The sequence below is a fragment of the Nicotiana sylvestris genome, chromosome 12 (assembly GCF_000393655.2).
Source record: "Nicotiana sylvestris chromosome 12, ASM39365v2, whole genome shotgun sequence".
Classification (NCBI taxonomy): Eukaryota; Viridiplantae; Streptophyta; class Magnoliopsida; order Solanales; family Solanaceae; genus Nicotiana; species Nicotiana sylvestris.
Window position 1 is genome coordinate 149533027 of NC_091068.1, and position 19918 is coordinate 149552944.

Here is a 19918-nt window from a genome sequence, read left to right on the forward strand (position 1 = left end):
GAATACGGTAACACTCATCTAGAAATCCCAGAGCATCATACGATGCTAGACCACTGAATACAGGAGGCTTGTACTTCTTGAACCTCTCAAGCCACAACTGCTCATCCTCGGAAACTGTTGCCCTGTCCTCGGGCTGATCTTGGACTACAGGCTATACAAGAATAATCTTAGGGATCTGCTCACCATGAACTCACTACTTAGGGTATGGGCAGTGGGGGTCTGTGCTCCTCCCCTGGCCTGAGATGTAGCTACAACAAGGGGGAGCAACCCTACCTGAACCAGAGTGGTGTACATGCTCATAAACTGTGCCAGAGTTTCCTGAAGTGCTAGAGTTGTAGTAGCAGTAGGCATATAAGGTGCCTCGGCTCCGGTTGGATCTGCTGGTGGTACCTCGGTGGCAGCTCACACAGGTGCTCTGGCTGCACCACATGCACGTCCTCGACCTCTACCCCGACCCAGGCCTCTGATAGTTGTAGTAGGGGTGCGAGTGCTTGATCATCTCGGGTAGCACGTGTACTCACCATCTGTGAGAAAATAGAAGACAGAAGTTTAAAATTGTGACATCAAATCTCGCACGATAAGGAAATCAAATGAAGTGGCATTTTCCTAACAGTTACATAGCCTATCGTAGATAAGTATAGACGTCTCCGTACCGATCAGCGAGACTCTAATAAACCGACTTATGATTCATGACTCCTATGAACCTAGAGCTCTGATACCAACTTTTCATGACCCCAGTTCGCCTTCCGTGAACTGCCATGACGGCACCTAGTCTCTACGATTAGGTAAGCCTAACAAATGCGAAAAATAACAAAACTTGCGGAAGAAATATTTAAAAGCCAAAATAACCAAATGAAATAGTATTTAATATGCCGCTTAACATATACAATACAACTTCTCGAAAACTAAGAACATTTCCCAAAACCCGGAATCTCATGAAACCACAAGCCTTGGAATGTCTACTAGTGTCTAACTCCAGAATATCTAACAAGGAAAATAAAATACAGAAAGGCTAATACAATAGGGAGAGTAGAAAGGGACTCATCGGTCTGTGGACGCGACAGATATACCTCGAAGTCTTTGGAACAGTCACCTCGCCTCAAGGGTGATAAGACTGAGTTAAAGTACATGGATCTGCATATGAAAAACATGCACAGAAAGGGCATGAGTACACCACAGTGGTAATCAGTAAGTGCCAAGCGTAACCTCGGTCTGGTAGTGACAAGAAACGTCAGGTCCCTACTGAGGTTAAATAAAATATATAGTTCGACAGTGTAGAACATATCAGTATAAATAACTACAGTAGTAAAAGTAACACTAGATATAAAAGGGCAACAAAAACTATTATAGAGGCAAGGTAAACAAAGAAAGAAATACGGCTCAGCACCAAAATAACAATCGGTGATCTCCCAGGATACGGTCCTATAGCCCCAAATATACATATCCAATGGATCTCCCGAGATCCCGCCCCATAGTCCAACTCATAGTGCGTGGGGATCTACCGGAATCCCATTCCGTAGTCCCAAATGTGAATACCCAGTACTGGAGGAATCTACCGGGTGCAGTCCCGTAGTTCCATATAACTATGCAGGGGGTCTACCGGAATCCCACATCCGTAGTCCCAAATAAACAAACAAGAGGGGAGCTACCGAAATCCCACATCCGTAGTCCCAAATAAATAGACAAGAGGGAGCTACCGGAATCCCACATTCGTAGTCCCCAATGTAATTACATAGCAACATCAGGAAAATATTCAGAAATGTCAATTTCATATCAAGGAAAATAAATAATTCTAACCTAGCATGCTGCACAGAATTCAGGTAAAGCAGTTTGAGCAAATAAAACAATTAAAAAACTTAGACATGCTTTCCTAAACTAACAACATGCTTTAAATGAAGGTAATATAAACAGGAAAAGAAACATATTAGTAATTACTTAATGAAAACCGTATTTTCAATAATTAGCACAAGTACGCACTCGTCACCTGACGTACAAGGCATTTCAATTAACAGTAATACCAAATCCTAAGGGGAAGGTCCCCCACACAAGGTTAGGCAAGCCACTTACCTCGAACCAGCTCAAATCAATCTGAAACCACGCTCTTGCCACAAGTACTCGACTCCAAATGGCCCACATCTATTCAATTCAATTACATAATGTAAATAACACTTCAAGAAACTGCTTATACAAAGAATATCAAAGCTAATATGCGAAATTAGGTAAAATGACCAAAACGTCCCTCGGGCCCACGTCTCGGAATCGAGTAAAATTGACATTTCTAAAATCTTCACACTCTCACGAGTTTAGTCATACCAAAAGTACTAAAATCAGACCTCAAATGGTCCCTCAAATCCTCACTCAAAGGTCTCTAATTAGTCAAGCTCTAACCCCCAATTTACCACTGAATTTCCTTAATTGTTCATGCTTAAATTAATAAAAATCATTCCAATAACGGGTTTAGGGACCAAAGACCTTACCCCAATGAACTCTTCTGAAAATCCCTCTTGAAAAGTGCTCCCCCAAGCTTCTTCCCATTTGAAAAGAGGTGAAAAATGGCTAAATTTCACGAAGGCAAGTATTTATATGTTTCTGCCCAGTGATTTCCACATCTGCAGCATGCGGTCCCGCTTTTGCGAACTAATGGTCGCATCTACGATAATCACTAACTCCGCCTAATTCTGCATCTACGACTCCCCATCCGCAGATGCAGTATCGCTCCTGCGAAAATTCTACCGCTTTTGCGGCTCCTGCAGAACCTCCCCATTTCCGCTTCTGTGATGCCAAATGCTGCTTTTGCGGAACCACACCTGCAGTCCCACACTCGCAGGTGTAGTTATGACAAAAAACTAGCTGAAGCTGTAACTCCAAACTCCAAAATTCTTCCGTCAACCATCTGAAATCATCCCGAGGCGCCCGAGACCTCAACCAAAGGCACCAAAAAGTCTAATACCACTATCCAAACTTATACCAATTCTTAAAATACCTAAAACAACATCGAAATGGCGAATCAACCACGGATTCAAGCCTAAAAACTTCAAAACTCTAAAAATACATTTTCGATCAAAAAGTCTATCAAACCTCGTCCGAATGACTTGAAACTTTGTACACACGTCATATTCAACACTACGGAGCTACTCCAACTTCTTGAATTCCATTCCGACCCTCGGATCAAAATCTCACTATCGAACCGTAAACTTCAAAATTTAACTTTTCGGCATTTCAAGCCTAAATTAACTACAGACCTCCAAAACATAAAATCGAACATGCTCCTAACCCAAAAATCACCCCACAGAGCTAACGGAACCATCGGAATTCCATTCCGTGTCCTTCTTCACACTGTTCCGACTACGATCAAATTTTCAACACTTAAGCTCTCATTTAGGGACTAAGTGTCCTGGAACTCTCCAAAACTCAAAACCGAACGTCCTGGCAAATCAAAAATAGCAGAAATAAACACGGGGAAAGCAGTTAATAGGGGATCGGGGCATTAATTCTTAAGACGATCGGTCGGGTCGTCACAATTAAACAATTCATTTACTTATAGTAAATCCCAAATAGATTTCCATCAGTTAATGATTTTAACCTCTCGAGCCAATAAAATGATATCAAGTATAATTAGGTTGCAAGTATTATTATGCACGATTTATGCCAAGGTCGTACGGCCTGATCCAAAATACAAATATATATAATATGCACTGCCGAGGGTCGAATGGAATGAACCATAGATGCATCTATTCTACTGCTGAGGAGCTCGGCCTACTCCACAAGAAGAGAAGATACTTTATAACATCCGATTTAAGGATTATTAAGAGGCTAATATACAAAGAAACACAAATTCTCATCAACGGTCAAGTAACCTGCCAAACTCAAGTAAATGAAATTCGATCTTTTACAAATCCTTTATCAAGTCCCATCATAATTTAAGCACTTTAATTAACAAGTAGGGTACAAACATTATAAGTATTTCATGATTTGGGTCCTAAACTAGCTGGACATAAGCATAATTAGTTGCTACGCACGGACTTTCGTTACCTCGTGCATACGTAGGCCCCCATATTTAGAAGCATATATTAATTTAAATTACCTATGGGATAGATTACCTCTTAAAGGTTAGAAAAGAGACTTACCTCATCTCGAAGCTTACTTTCCGATCATAATTTCGTCCTAAAGCCTCAACTTGGTGATGAACAATTTAAAACTAGTCAAATGTTATATAAATAAATCAATACATGTTCAAAAGTTCATATTCTAACTATTAGAGCGATTACCCAACCCCAATTGAAGAATTCCTAATTCACCTTGTTAGACCTCCTTTTTCAACCCCGAAAGGGGGTATAGGGGAATTTTTCAATTAAAGTGGCAATAATCGAAACAGGATTATTTATTCAAGTACAGAGTTGCCACTTGGGACAAGTTATGGTGTCCTAAATCACCGGTTTAAAATCCCGAATCGAGGAAGTTTGACTCTTATTTATGGCCTGCAAAACATAGAAATCCGGGTAAAGAATTCTGTTAACCTGGGAGAAGGTGTTAGACATTCCCGGGTTTCGTAGTTTTAGAACGGTTGCTCAACTATTATTATTGGCCTAATTATCTGATTAATTACATATTTAATACCTATTGCACTTTTAACTTCTAGCGCTTTTAATTATTTAAGAAAATATTTTCTGGAACAAGGCACGATTGTCGTACACTTTTTGTTTTGGTGCACATTGCAAACCGCATCACGGGAACCATACCCGCGATCTACAACATGTTTATTTTATAAATAGTTCGAAGTTGTGGTCGGGTCACATGAAATGTGCACCCGAATTTGAAAATTACGTATCGTAACCATGTCACGAGAACCATACCCATAGTCACGATGATTCATTATAAAGCGCCTAAAGAAACTAGCACATTTAATTATTTTTCTAATCTTTAAGATTGTTGTGATGCCAAATTTACGATCAAGATATTATTGGGGCAAATAGGCTAGCTAACATGATCTATTACTTGGCCCAGATTCCTTATGGTTCAAGACCTACCTTATGGTCCATTTTTATTCCTTGACAAGAAAGAAACAACTTCAATTTTTTCATCTACCCAATTAAAAGAATTTATTCAAAGAACCAACACCACATACATCACAATCGAAATAAAAACTAATTAAAACAATTTAAATAAAAACTAAGACATGCTACTCAAACAATGTAGAATCCTAATCAACCAACACGCGCACCAAACTATCATAACACAATGAAATGAGAATGAAAATTGAGAAATGGTCCTTTTATTGATGAAGAAAGCTGAAAATTACAAATCAATCGGGCTAAACAAAGCAACAATCCTTGGACTGAAACACCAAAATTGCGAACCAGAACCTCGACTTCGAAGCTTGCCAAAACTTGACGAACCTCGGACAGCACCTCAAAATTCAATCTCCAGAAGTTGTTGTACAAAACTAAACTTGCGGAGCTCTTGTATCTTGTTCAATAGGTGAATACAGTAAAAGAAAGTCATGTGTCTTCTTCCTCCCTTCTACTCCAAAAGTTCTGGATTGAGGCAGCTCCATTTAAGCCAGAATTCTGTGTTTCGAAGAAACAAAAAAGGGACCAAATTGCCACTCTGTACACCAGAATTCAACTGAATTTCCAAAATTCGCTGCCTAATTCAACAATTTCAAACCCAACTGTTCAAGTTCCAAGCAGATCCGCCACCCCGAGGGATCGAAGGCACATTAAATAGAAGCCGTCCCTTTTTCAACAAAACTTAACACTTGGGTATTGTTTGCCGATAATAATCACCGTACAACAATAACTATGTCTCAACTGTGAACTAGTAAGGTTGATAATAAGAATCCTCGATATATTTTCTGTGTTTTTTCCAAAAACTTCAGCTGCAAGCAATTCAGCTCCGTGAGAAACAGGATGATGTAGGTTTATTCAACAAAATATTTGATGTGAATTAGTGATGGATAATGCATAATTCTGCTGGTATTCCTCGTAAAATGATAAAAACAGAATTTCTCAATTCCCTAAGCGTAATGATGAGTTAATCTAAATAATAAATTATTAGGATTAATGGTAGGCCCTCGTCTTGATTAACACAGCAAACGATGAACAACACACGCTCTGATTGCTTGCTTTCTTAAATATATGAGAAAAATTAAAAGAAAATGGGTCTCAGAGATCAGAGGAGTTTGTCTCTTAATCTCTGTGTGTGTTCAAGATCAGAAATGGCTGCTATGATTTTAGGTCTAGGTCTAAGATGTAGAAGAAGGGCTTTTTTAAAGTGTTAGGGTTTTATTGGTATTGGGCTTGAAACTATGGGCTAAGGGTAATTGGGTTTGGATTTAGGGAATTGGGTTGGACCATGCCTTTTGGGTTTGAATCTAGGCTAAAAAGACCAAATAGTACAATGTATCTATAAAATGTAAAAATCACTCTAAATTAAAATAAACTAATATAAAACTAAATATTAAAAGTGAAACTAATTTTTGTATTTTCAAATGTTGTAATACGATAAATATAAATATACTAATTAACTTTAACATAAAGATGAATATATATATATATATATATATATATATATATATATATATATATATATATTTTTATCTTTTGTGATAAAAATAAAGTAAAGAGTCAAAACTATTTAGAATAGCGATACTACACCTAAAATAAATATTTTACGCTAAAATGTGTAAAATCTTGGGGAGGGTCAAAAATAACATGTCTACAGCTTCCCCTCTTTGACATGAAACACGAAGAGTTTTCAGACAAAGAATGACGAGATAGGTTTTTTGACCCGAACCTTATTTAGAGAGATCAAACACTTAAAAGAAAAGAGGATGTGACCTAGCCTTGGTATCTGAACTGCCTACATATCCTTGGTTATAAAGGAATCAGGCCATGTGTAGTTCAGAAGTGAATGAAGTGATGGAGTATACCGAGGTGGAGAGCCGATTGAGGTGCCGTCGAGGTTCCGGTTTGCGATCCCGTTATTACATCAAAATCAAAATTAAAAATACTAACTAAGCCTATCAGCTATGAGTTACAAGATTCCTATCTATGAGTCTTCTGAAGCTTGATCTTGAGTCTTGGTTGGTTCTTCATGCGGACTCTGATCTGAATCTTGATGCTTGTTAGCTCCAGGTGTTGGTTCAATCTTCTTCAGCTTTTTCAGATCAAGACGGGACATGCAGAGCTTGTGACTTCAATTATGTCTTGAGTAGTCCACATCTCTTCTCCGCTTCTGCACTTTGGATTAACTTTTTTTATCTTTTATTCTTGATTGAGACTTATTTTTTGTTATCTCGGACCCCTGTCGACCCGCATTCTTGAGGCGAGCTTCTGCTACTTCTATCTTGAATTGACAACAAGACTGGAGGTTGCCCCTATTCTTCAGGAGGGATCCTGCTGTCTTTGACTGGAACTTGAAATTAATTCCCTCATTCTCTAGGTGGGCGTCTGCTAATGACTTAAAACTAGAAATGAATTCCCTTGTTTTCCAGGTGGGCGCCTGCTATTGACTTGAAATTTGAAGTAACTCTGAAATGAATTCCCTCGTTCTCCAGGTGCGCGCCTGCTACTACAGCAAAACAGACAAAACAAAAGAAACTTTTCTGCCCTAGTTTGGTACCGAGAACATCAATGAGTGTTAATCGAATCATGTTATCCAAAAAAGTTCTATAAATTTAAAAGCTAAATCCTATTATCCAGGAGGGTCCTGAAAACTAAAATTAAATCTCATCTTAAGAGTGAAAATTTGAAAGCTAAATTTTATTTCCTAAAGTAAAAGTTATGCAAAATCTCACTATCTATGAGAGTCTTGAAAACTTAAAACTATATCTCATTATCCAGGAGGGTTCTAAAAAACTTTAAAATTAAATTCCATTATCAAGGAGGGTCCAAAAAACTTGAAATTAAATCTCATTATCCATGTGGGTCCTGATTTTAAGACAACTAAAGATTGATAACTTAAGAAAACTACATTCTTCTTTCTTTTTTTTTCAAATCCAGACTTCCTTTTTTTTTCAAATTATCCTAGGAGAAAATTCGTCAAACTAGATTTTCTATCTTAGGATAAAGATTGATCAGACTAAGATTTTGATCCTAGGAGAACGTTCATCAGACTATGTCCTTTTTTCTCTACTATTTTTGGTATCTCGGGAGAAAGATTCATCCGACTAAGATTTTTATCCTAGGAGAAAGATTTATCAGACTATGTTTTCTTATCTTAGGAGAAAATTCATCAAACATAGACTTCGATACTAGGAGAAAAATTCATCTGACTAGGTTACTTTATTTTGGTATCTTAGGAGAAAGATTCATCAGAATAAGATTTCTATCCTAGGAGAAAATTCATCAGACTAGGTTTCCTATCTTAGGAGAAAAATTTACCAGACTAAGATTATTATCCTAGGAGAAAATTCATTAGACTAGGTCTTCTATCTTAGGAGAAAGATTAATCGGACTAAGATTTCGATCCTCGGAGAAAATTCATCAGACTAGGTCCCTTTTTTTGTTATCTTAGGAGAATGGTTCATCAGACTAAGATTTCGATCCTAGGAGAAAGATTCATCAGACTAAGATTTCTAGTATCCTAGGAGAAAATTCATCAGACTAGGTTTTTATATCTTAGGAGAAAGATTCATCGGAGTAAGATTTCTATCCTCGGAGAAAATTCATTAGACTAGGTTTCATATCTTAGGAGAAAAATTCATCAAACTAAGATTTTATTGGGAGAAAGTCCATCAAACTAGGGTTTTTATCCTAGGAGGAAAAATGTGAGTGCAATGGAAATATTTTATGCACATTAGCAAGACAAATAAAGACAAAGATTTGAAAAACTTCCCTTTGTCAGCTCTTCTCTTCTCTTCTTTTTGTCTTATTTTTTTGTGAAACCACTTTCCTTGCACTGCTTTTTTCTTGTTCAAATAAATAAAATTTTGTCAGTTTTTAAAAGGTGGTGGTCGGTTTGTAGTCTTGAGTATCTGGCAGCTTGGCTTTGTGCTCAATCAGCTTGAGTCAGTCTCAAGAGACTTTTGCTCTGCATCAACCCTGATTGTTTCACACCCATTACCATTTGTATTTATGGCTCAATCAGCCTTATCCCAACTGGAGATCTTTGCCTAGGTGACCCTTTCTGATATCTTCAATGACTTCCTGTTTTTTGAGCAATTTGTCTGTCAGAGAGAATCACAAGTTATCTTTGCTTGCGCCAAGTAGGCTAACAAGAGTCTTTTAGGGAGAGCCTTTGCATGAATCCTCAAGGCATGTTGAAAGTAACAACTGAGTGTGCTGGCCAAATTTACTTTGTGCAACTGAAAAGCTAGTAGCTGATTTTGAAATCTTTTCTTGCTTGTTTTGACAAGGACTGACTCAGAGTGAATGACACAATGATGCAAATAAACAAGTATTAACAAGAAATGCCCCTGTCAGAAGTACAAAAAGAAGAGTTTTTTTAATAAGTAGCCTTAATCATCATGACATGCATTTTTGACTCAACGGCCTAATCTATCAAACTAATCTAATCTTCCCTTTTACCATTCTTATGACCTCTGAAGTCGGGCTTGTTCGTGACAATTCTTTGCATCAGCTTCGCGACTCACATTCGACTAGTGGTTCCCCGAGGGATTTTCACCTACAAGTCTCTCTCATTAATTTATCTCTACTTACCGTCTCCTTACAGTGCCTGTGAAGGTTTTCACTAGTAAGACTCTCTTATTTTTTCTTTTTTCTTTTCTTTCCCCTTTTTTTGTGAGCAACTTGACAATGTTCTATGTCACGTGACAACCGTTGCTCATTGTGTGCTTCTCTTGGCATTCTTGAAGGCATAACGGAAGGTCTTTATTTGGAAGGTTTTGGATAGGGTTGGACAGAAGGGCCGACATGAAGGCTCAATGTAGACTCAAAATGAAATGTTGTAGACCTACAACTCTTGGAATCGACTCTTTCAAAAGTGAAATAAAATCTTTTCCCTAGTTTCAGATACTAGGGATTTGTTTTTTAATTTTTTTTTGAATTCTTATTTGGTTGGACCGAACCGTGAGGCTGCCTACGTATCCCTTTTTTTAAGGAATCAGGTCGAACGTAGTTCAAACTTCTGACCTAACTATTTTTTTTCATCTTTCTTTCTTTTTCTTTGTCTTTTTTTTTGTTATTTTCAAAACAAGTTGCCCCAACTTCTATTTTCTAAGGGCATGAACTTTTCACTATTCTTTTCTTTCTTTTTTTCATTTGAACTTTCTAAAAGTTTCCCCAGTTTTTACTCTTGGGACATGTACTTTTTTTCATTTCTATTTTTTTTTCTATATTTCATTTTTTTTTTTGATTTTTGTCTAAACTTGATTCCAAAAGAGGGTGGTTAAAGAAAATAACACAAGCTCAAAAGGCGTAACAACATGTATAAAGTTTTTGGGTAGCAGAAAAAGGGCCTCCCAGCCTATAGAACGCCAAATATAGTATCCTTTTGTGATCACAACATTGATGAGCATATCAGTCTTCTTGGCGTGTCGTGGTCGAAAGACACTTTCCATCTATTAATGTCAAACTTTCGACCAAGCTTCAATTGATTAAACATCCTCAAACTCGATCCTCACAATGATTTGAAGGTGAATTTTACTCGACCTTAATTCCCAAGTATTTCAACTCTTTATTCATCCTAAAAAAATCTTGTTCTCAATTATCCAATTCAAGCTTAAACCCTGAATATGGCTATCCTTCAAGCTCCACTTTTTTTGCTCTGATGAGTGTCATTTTCAGAAAAGGTAGAAACTAGGTATTGAAGCATTCCTAGTTTTGCCTTGAACATGAAATCAAAATTAAAAATGACTTATGTTCTGTGGTGCCTCTTCATTTACAAGGTGAATCTGCAACATGTTTTTGCATGTTCCCCAAAGTGAAGTCAGCTTGCTGTAGTCCAGGCAACACAGCTGTTTACCTTAATGTATACGACTTGACACCCGTTAATGGCTATTTCTACTGGACAGGTAATGTGTCTTCCATACAGGGGTGGAAGTTCATGGTGTTGAATATGCTTTCGGAGAACATGACTATCCAACAAGTGGTGTCTTTGAGCTTGAACCTCGTCAGTGCCCTGGCTTTAAATTCAGAAAGTCGGTGTTCATGGGAACATCATATTTGGATCCTATCTAGCTTAGAGAATTCATTAAGCGCCAATCAATAAACTACAATGGTGACTCATATCATTTAATTGCCAAGAACTGTAATCATTTCTCTGATGATATCTGTTACAGGTTGACTGGGAAGCGGATACCTAAATGGGTGAACCGGCTAGCAAGAGTAGGTTCGTTGTGCAATTGCATTCTTCTGGAAGACCTCAAAACTTCCACGGTACAACATGGCACAAATGTGCAAAACTATGACAGTGAGAAGAGGAAACTAAGAAGCTCTTTCAATTGTTTGTCTTCAATCTCAATGCGTCAAGGTGAGAGAGAAGTATCAATGTCATCGCTGTTCTTGCACTCTCACTATAAAGGCTGCCTTCCACCTTGGGAATCCAAAAAATCTAGAAGCAGGTCTTTGAAGGAAGGATAAGGTCTTTGTTATTCTCTATATGCACATCCATTGTGAATACTAACATAATATTACTACGTATTGCCATCTGTGAGTGTGTTGAATGGCAAAGTCGCACATAGTGCTTGTTGGCTGAGATTTCATTTGGCTTGCCAGAGTTGATTTTTGCCATTCTCTGAGTTCAAATTCTGGTGTTACAAGTTCTGCTATCCAGTTCACATTTTCATCCTGCTGGAAGATCACATCGCTAAGTCAGCATCTTGAGTCACAGAAATGTATTTGTTTGTTAGTTCTCAGCCACTTTCTTATTTGATACTGAAAACAGAGAGGTTCTTGTGTTTTTTGGTGTAGAAATGTAGGAGCAATTTGCAAAACTTTTTGAAGCTTATTATCACTGCAGAAAATAAATAAATTCAAGCTTAAATCAATTTCTAAGATCTGGCCAAAAATTTCGTATGCATGTCATTAGAATTAGCGAGAAAGAACTAAGAACAGAATGACACAAAAGGACAAATTGTATTTCATTGAGTAAAGGATGAAAGGGTTTGACAAGAAGACAAATACCCTAAAATCCGAGTTACAAACCTAAAATAACCCGAATAATGAAAATAGCAATAAAACAAATAGACGAGACTCACACAAACAGAATGGAGGGATAGAAGTGTTTGACTCAATAAAACAAATAAGATCTGGATGACAACCCTGACATAACCCAGATAGTAGAAAAACATCAAAACAAGATACTAAGATTCCTTCCTAGTAAGGAGAGAATGACTTTTCAATTTCTAAGCTTGACATTTTAACAATAAATTTGCTCATCAGAATCACCATGGCCTTCTCCAATTTCAGTCGGCAAGCTCCCGAGAGGATTCTCATACTCTATGTGACCAGACATCATCCCCACAAAGTGTGCATCATCATGTGCAGGCAAAGGATTCTACGTGATATTCTAGGTGTCACTGTCTTGGATCTCAATCAATTTTTCCTGGATCATCCTTTCTATTTCTCTTTTCAAATTCCGACAACTTTTAACATTGTGCTCCTAGGCATTGAAATGGTATTCACACCTTTTAGAAGGGTCAAAGCTTCTTGCACGTGGGTCCACATGATTTGGAGGAATGGGTGCAATCATATCATAATGCTTTAAATTCTCAAATAAGCTTGCATAGGACTCTCCTATTAGTATAAAATTATCTTTCAACCTTGTTCTCCTCTATACCCCTCGCTTGGATGTAGGTTATAGGGAACTTGAAAATTTTGTGAAGGCTGGTGGATATTTTGCGGTGTTGGTGCTCACCTTCTGGGGTATTTTGGTGTCTAGACAACATACTGAGGTAGAGCAACATCGTATTGTGGTTTTGAGGTGGATAGTAATGCTCAGGGGAGTTATCGGAAAATAGACGAGGCTGGTCATACCTTCGAGACGTTCTCCTAGGACCTCTTCTCGACCCTGATGACACCATGATTTCTTCATCCATCTCATTCGTGTCACCGGATTCAATTTGGACAGCCTAAGTTGCAGCTTTGAGAGCTGCTTGACTTATAATTCTTCTTGTCTAAAAGCCATTCTCTACCATTTCTCCCATTTTGATTGCTTCCGAGAAGGATTTGCCAACTGCGGACGTCATGTTTTGAAAGTAATCTGGCTCTTGCGCCTGAAGGAAGACAGTGATTAGCTCGTGGTCAACCATGGGTGGCTTAACTCTAGCTGCTTGCTCTCTCCATTTAATGGCATATTCCCTGAAACTTTCAATTGGTTTCTTCTTCAGGTTTGAAAGGGAATTGCAGTCTAGGGCGATGTCGATATTGTATTGGAACTATTTGACAAAGGCCTATGTCATGTCATCCCAAACATACCAGCGAGATGTGTCTTGATCCATAAACCATTAGGAGGCTACTCCCGTAAGACTTTCCCCAAAATAAGCCATCAGTAATTCTTCCTTTCCTCCCGCACCTCTTAGTTGATTGCAATACCTTTTCAGGTAGGATATGAGGTCTCCATGTCCATCATACTTTTCAAATTTGGGGATCTTAAAACCAAGTGGCAAACGAACATCAGGGAACATACATAGATCCTTGAAGGCAATACTCTTCTGACCTGTCAACCCCTGCATGTTTTTCAACTTTTGTTTTAAGCTTTTCAGTCTTTGGGTCATTTCTTATTGTTCCATCTTTCGGGCAGGCTTATCAATGATTGCATCAAACAAGTACGAGTGGTACTCCGGAGAGTGGTATTGCTCTTGCTGGGTAGCATTTTGTGACTCGTGAGTTTTCCTCTGCACCACCATCGACTGTGGGATGGTGAAGACAGGCATAACAGTAGTGGTTATCTAATTGGTTGTCAATGGCAAATTTGAGAGCATGCAACATAATTCCCAGCTGTGGTCATACAATTGGGATAAGGATTGAACCCAGGTGGATATGATTGATCAGACAATGAGACCAGAATGGTAGTAGTCGGGATGGACGTGAACTTTGGGAAAGCATGAGAAGAAAAAGGCGGTCCTTGGCCATTGGCTCATGCTTGACACAATTTAGTCGTTTTCTGTTTCAGTATTCTATCTTCCCCAACCACAGTAGAATCTTTTTGAACCCACTGACCCCGAGTCACTTGAGCACATGTAAAAATTTCGATGTCAGTTTTCAATGGAATTTTTCCCTTGAATCTTGTGTTGCCAGCTTACCATAAATTGACCACCTCAACTTTCTTCACAATTCAAAACAAAAATATGTTAGAATCGACTCAGTTGGTCCTTATTATTATCATTCTTCCTCTCTTTTTTCACCTTCTTTTATTCTTTTTTTTTTCAAAATCATTTTATCGAACCTGATGTGAGGTGCTTACGTATCATGTGGGAACATGAATCAGATCTTACGTAATTCGGGAAGATTAGAAATAAAGGAAATAAACTAAATCCTTTTTTTATTTTGATTTTTTTCTTTTTTTTTAATTTTCGAAAAAAAAGACTTATAAAGAAGAAAGAACATATTTTTTAATTTCAAAAGAAAAACTTCTAAAGAAGAAAGAAAATATCTTTGGATTTTGGAATTTTGTTTTGAATTTATGAAAGAAATGCCTATAAAGAAAAAAAAATATTTTTGAATCTTGAATTTTCTTTTCGTCTTTTGAAAGAATAATGAAAATATTTTTGGATTTTGAGAAGAAATTAAAAGAAAGTATTTTTGGTTTTTTTTTTTTAAAAAAAATTGGGGTCTCAAAGAAAGACTTTTCTAAAAAGTAAGTAAATGATAATATTGTTTGGATTTTTGAAAATTTGGGACCGGAACCGATGAGGTTTGCCTATGTATCTCACATTCGGTGAGAATTAGACTCGTGTAGTTTAGCCAGTTTTGATGCAACCGGAAAATATGACTTATTTTGAAATGACTTTTTCCTCTTTTTTGTTTTTCAAAATTTCGGCAGAGTTTCAGGATAATTCAAATACCTACCTCTCACTCTCTTTTCTTTTTCTTCTTTCTTTTATTTTTCATTTTCTTTCCCTATTCTAGAAGCTAGTCAACACGCATGCCAAAACAGCCAAATACGCAAGTAGCACATAAGATGCATCAGGATGGTCTTTTAATTTGGGTACACCTGTCCTAGACGGACCCAACCCCTGTGTTGAGTCCCCAAAGTCAAATGCACGTGATGCAAACAAGAGTTCCTACTAGGGATCCAACATGAGGCTATATTATTCTAGGTTTAAAACTTGGGTGTATTGTTCTAGACCTGGCTTACCCGAGCGGACAACTCGAGCCGAGGGGGGTAACATACTGGTAACCAAAAGGACATCCGGCTTTGTAATTGATATGATCCTCAATCTAAATTAGGGTATGACACTAATAGAAAAGCAGTCACACCAGCGTGCACTTCCCCGGAGATTAGAAAAGAAGGGTTTCACAGTAATTTATATACAGTTCAAATAATATCAAAGCAGTAAAAAGTGGCATTTAGCACATTAGGCCCAAACACGTAGAAAATCAGATAATGAACAAAATCCAACTATAACAGTTATTCTATGCTCGAATTCTGAACCTGTACCAGAAGTTCTGGGTTCTTTTCCCAAGCAGAGCCAATAGAGCTGTCACACCTCCTTTTTCTACCCCGGAAGGGGATATAGGGGAGTTTTTCTAATTAAAGTGAGAATAACCGAAACAGATTATTTATTCAAGTATAGAGTCACCACTTAGGATAATTTATGGTTTCCCAAGTCACCGGTTTAAAATCCTGAATCGAGGAAGTTTAACTCTTATTTATGGTCCGCGAAACAAGGAAATCATGGTAAGGAATTCTGTTAACCCGGGAGAAGGTGTTAGGCATTCCCAGGTTCCGTGGTTTTAGCACGGTCGCTCAACTATTATTATTGGACTAATTATCTGATCAATTATACATTTTATACCTATTGCATTTTTAACTTCTACCGCTTTTAATTATTTAATAAAATATTTTCTAGAACAAGGTACGATTATCGTACTATAACGAACCGACTGGTCGTTTTGAGCTTTTACTTTTTGCTCGCCAGTTCTTAGGCACAACTAGAACCGTGTGATATATTATGACTTATGTAAATCATCGCTTTTGGTTTTCAGGGTAATCGAAATGAATTTGGAAGAACAGTTCTTAGTTTGAAGCTTAAAATTTGAAAAGTTTGACCAAGTTTTGACTTGTTAGTTTATGATCTCAGATTGGAATTTTTATGATTTTTATAGCTCCGTTAGATGATTTGGGACTTAGAAGCATGATCAGAATGTATTTTGGAGGTCCGTGGAAGGTTTAGGCCTGAATTGGAGAAATTGGAATTTTGGCATTTTCCGGTTGATAGGTGAGATTTTTATATAGGGGTCGGAATGGAATTTCGAAAGTTTGAGTAGGTTCATTGTGTCATTTGTGATGTGTCTGCAAAATTTCAAATTATTCAGACGAGGTTTGATAGACTTTCTGATCGAAAGCGAAATTTGGAAGTTTTTGGAATTCTTAGGCTTGAATTAGATGGTGATTTGGTATTTTGATGTGGTTTTGAGCTTTTCAAAGGTTGGAACAAGTTTTAAAGATGATATGGGATATGTTGGCATGTTTGATTGAGGTCCTGAGGGCCTCGGGTTAATTTCGGGTGGTAAATAGATCAATTTTGGACTTTGGACTTGGTAGCTTTTGCTAGTTTTTGTTGTAGACGATTTGGTCTTCGCGTTCACGGTCAGAGACTTGTGTTCATGAAGTATGTTCTCTTAGGCGGTGAATTTTGTTCTTCGCGTTCGTGCTTTGGGTGTCACATTTGCGATGTTGTGATGATGTGTTCTTCGCTTTCGCGCTTTCGATGTCGCGTTCGCATAGTTATGTCCCTTGTAGGTATCACGTTTGCGTGGCTTGTGTCGTGAATGCATAGAGCATTTTGGAAGCTGATATTTTTCTTCATCGTGGACCCGATGGTCATCCCGCATTCGCGAAAGAGGAAGCCTGGGCAGCTTTATAAAGTACTATATTTCGAGGATTTCGACCATTTTTACATTTCTAGAGATATGGAGTTCGGGAGAAGACGATTTTGGAGAGGATTTTCAGAGAATTGATTTGGGCAAGTATACTTTACTCAAATTTGGCTAAATACAATGATTTTGTCTTAATTGTTATCATTTAAATTGGGAATTTGGAATGAAAATTGGATGAAAAATTGGAGAGATGAATTGCGGATTTGAGGGGCCATTTGAGGTCCGATTTTGATGTTCTTGGTATGTATACACTCGTGGGAGGATGAGGATTCTATTGATGTGATTTTTATCGAATTCTGAGACGTGGTCCCGAGGCCGGGTTTGGCCAATTTCAGGATTGGTGTTGTAAATTGATTTCTTTCTAGTGGGCTTTGTTCCCTTAGCATATTTTGATGGTTATGTACTGCTTTTGGTTAGATTTGGAGCATCTGGAGGCTGATTCGAGAGATAAAGGCATCGCGGGCTAGAGTTTGGACCTGATAGAGGTAAGTAATGATTGTAAATGCTGTCCTGATGGTTTGAAACCCCAGATTTCACATCGTTGTGCTATTTTGAGGTGGCGCACACGCTAGATGACGAGCGTGGGGTCATGCACCATTGGGGATTGTGACTTAGTCCGTCCCGTATGACTGTTTAACTGTGTATTTGATTGAAAAATATTTGTTATTATCATGTTTTGGGCTAAATGCTATGTTTGGGCCTCGTGCCAACTGTTTTGGACCCTTGTGGGACTTTTACTACTTTTCCTCACTATATTGACTTAATAATTGTACACAGTCATGCTGTATTTTTGTAATTTCCTAACTCATCCTTATTTAGCAAATTTTGGCACTATAAACAATATTTGAGCTGAACGCCCTGTTTTACTGATTGTCCGAGTGACTTGTGAGGTTGATGGTTGAGAGAGGCCGAAGTCCTGATAGTGAGATTGATGACTGAGATAGACCGAGGGTCTGATTGTGAGGTTAATGACTGAGAGATGACCAGGGCCTGGTTGTGAGGATTATATATTTATGGATCGGACTGAATGTCACAGTAATATCGCTGTGGCGTGCAGCCCGATCTTTATACATATATATATATATATATATACATACATAGTGATATGTTGGATCGGGCTTATGACTACCCGGCCAGTCGTCATAAGAATTAACACCTCGATCCCCTATAAACGGCTTTCCCCGAGTTTATTTCTGCTATTTTGATTTGCCAAAACATTCGGTTTTAAGTTTCGGGAAGTTTTGGGACACTTAGTACCTAAATGAGAGCTTAAGTGTTGGAAAGTTGACCGTAGTCGGAATAGTGTGAAGACGGTCTCAGAATGGAAATCCGATGGTTCGGTTAGCTCCGTTAGGTTATTTTGGGCTTAAGGGCGTGTTCAAATTGTGTTTTGGAGGTTCATAGCTAATTTAGGTTTGAAATGCCGAAAGTTGAATTTTTGAAGTTTGCGGTCTGATAGTGAGATTTTGATTCGAAGGTTTGAATGGAATTCCGGAAGTTGGAGTAGCTCTGTAGTGTTGAATGTGACGTGTGTGCAAAATTTCAGGTCATTTGGACGAGGTTTGATAGACTTTCTGATCGAAAGCGTATTTTTAGAGTTTTTGGAATTCTTAGGCTTGAATCCGATGACAAATTGGTGTTTGATGTTGTTTTGAGCGTTCCAAAGGTTGGAACAAGTTTGAATGATGTTTTAGGATTGGTTGGCAGGTTTGGTCGAGGTCCTAGGGGCCTCGGTTATGTTCCGGATGCTCAACGGACCATTTTTGGACTTGGAAAGATTGCGGATTTTCTACTGTTGTGTTACAGAGAAAACCTTCATTGAGTTCGCGAGGGGGTCTCGCGTTCGCGTAGAGCATCTGGGTGAGGCAGTTGAAATGTGCTTCGCGTTCGCGATGATGTCCTACATTCGCGACGGTAAGGACCCGTTGGTCTTCGCGTTCGCGACATGGTCCTCGCTTTCGCGTAGGGTCTGCCCGTGTAAGCTACACGTTCACAAGTGGACCTTGCATTCGCGAAAGACGAATTTGGCCAGCAGGACTTTTGTGCATCGCGATCGCAATAGTAGCCTCGCGTTCGCGAAGAAGCAATTACCTGGGTAGATATAAGATTTCAAAATCGAGGGTTTAGCCATTTTTATCTAAACTTAAGCTTGGGAGCTCAGATTTGAGTGAGATTTTGAGGGATTTTCAGAGATATTGATTGGGTAAAGATTCTAGACTCCTTTTGCTTGTAACCCATTAATCTAAACATGAATTTATCATCGTTTTTTGCTTGTAACTCCTTTCAAAATTTGTATGAAAATTGGGGAAAAGTTCTTAGACCAAGAAATTGAGTTTTGATTGGGGATTTGACATCGGATTTGAATAATTTTGGTATGGTTAGACTCGTGAGAGCTTGAGAATTCTGAAACTATAAATTTTACCTGATTCCGATATGTGGGCTCGAGGGGCATTTTGGTCATTTTACATAATTTCACGTATTAGCTTAGACTTTAATTGTAGAATTAGTTACTTGAAGTGTTATTTACATTATGAAATTGAAATGAATAGATTTGGGCCATTTGGAGTCGAGTACTCGTGGCTAGAGCATGGTATCAGATTGATTTTTGAGCTGGTTCAAGGTAAGTGTCTTGTCTAACCTTGTGTGGGGGACCTTCCCCTTAGGATTGGTATATTTTGTAATTGAAATGCCTTGTACATGAGGTGACGAGTGCGTACTTGTGCTAATTATTGAAAATCCGGTTTCTTTAAGTAATTACTAGCATGTTTCATTTCCCGTTTCTATTACTTGCACTATTAAGCCTGTTGTTAGCTTATGAAAGCATGTCTAAGTGACTTAATTACTTTATTTGTTCAACCTGCCTTATTTGAATTATATGCAACATGCTAGGCTAGAATCACTTGTTGCCTTAC